The following is a 1,555-nucleotide window of genomic DNA, read 5'->3' as shown; positions in this document are numbered from 1 at the left end:
CTTAACCAATCACTGAAATAAAGTTGGTGCTTTATACAAACACCAATACTTATAACCTACTTACATTTAATAAGCAAAAGGCAGCCCAATCCACACTACGTTATCATAACTTTARTGAGAAACAAATCATATTTTTGTTTACATTACTTTTAAATAGTACTTACAGTAACATTAAGTTTAATATAATTCCAATAGAAGTGTTACACTTAAGCTGATTACTTCTCAAGATGTAAAATATGCACCCACTCAGGATTCACTAAAATAAAAAGAACTCATAGAATGCTGTAACTCATCACTAAATACTGTAGAGACAGAATTACAGAAGTCTCCCAGAGAGTATTTTTGTACCCAAAACACCAGCACAGTCAAGGAACAATGAATAGATTTGTATTAATAGTTTTACCATTAGAAGGAACTAAGAGAGAAACAGATCTGGACATTATTTAGCCTCTGTAAATTGCAGATAGCAGTTTTAAGGGGAAAAAAAAGGATTTACCAACGAATATTCTACTATCTCAGTAAAATAATAAAAGAATTTTATTCTAGGAATTTCAAAAGGTTATAAAGGATTTTCAAAATTACTACAGTAGAGAAGAAATATTCCCACATATTTATTAATTTAAAATGAATAAAAATTAAAAAAAGGTCAGAATAACCACTACAGTCTGCTTAATGACTGCTTCCTGTCAAAAGACAGGTTTTTGTGGCAGTCAAAGTGCTGTTTGTATCTTAGCTTCTAGATGAATTTTAGAGTGATATAAAGTTCTTGATCCTCCCAAAACAGGAAGGCCTGGAAAGAACAAAGTCAAGGACATGCAAAACCATGCAAGAAAATTCAAGATGGCCTAAATGGGTAATTTGTTTCAAACSTGAGCGTTCAAAGATCGCACTCCCTGTGGAGGTTCTTAAAAGCTTCATGAGTAGTACAACTATTAACACCTGGTTTCCTATSTATTTGCATGGCCCTCTGCCCTACTTAACCCTATTTTCCAGCCTTTCCTTCCCTCTTTCCCAAGACCTTGCCATGGCCACCCACCAGCATCTCCTGCTCCCAGCAGCACACTTCCCATGACCAGGAGTGTGCCAAACAGCACGCTCCTAGAGTGCCAAGATCTGTCTGATGCTTTCAACAGAACAAGGACAACCATTTGGGTCTCTCTCCTCCACTAGACCTCAATTTTCGACTTGCAAGGGCAAGATTTTCTAAGAAGTAGAAGATCAGCCAAAAGGGGTGAACAGAGAGACAGGCAGGTAGAACAAGCACATCAGCAATCTCAGGTAAAYTTCCCCCTCTTCTCCGAAAAATAAGCACGAGTTCATCTCAGAAGTAGCAGAAATAACATATAGAAATAAAATTTAAGCACAGAGGGAACAGACACAAAAGCAGAAATATAGGAACGAGACAGCATCATGAGAAGCCGAACAGCTTTCTAGCTTCCCGTGAAGGGCTCACGGCAGCAGCACGCAGCCAGACGCGCGACGGGGGCTGCCCGCGCCGAGGGGTGACCGCCCACCAGCGAGGGCGAGGCGCTGCCCTCCCAACGGCCGCTGCCGC

The sequence above is a fragment of the Rhea americana genome, unplaced genomic scaffold, assembly GCF_003343005.1.
Source record: "Rhea americana isolate MKP2758 unplaced genomic scaffold, rheAme1 scaffold_71, whole genome shotgun sequence".
NCBI classification, from domain to species: domain Eukaryota; kingdom Metazoa; phylum Chordata; class Aves; order Rheiformes; family Rheidae; genus Rhea; species Rhea americana.
Note: the sequence above shows the minus strand (reverse complement) of the source record.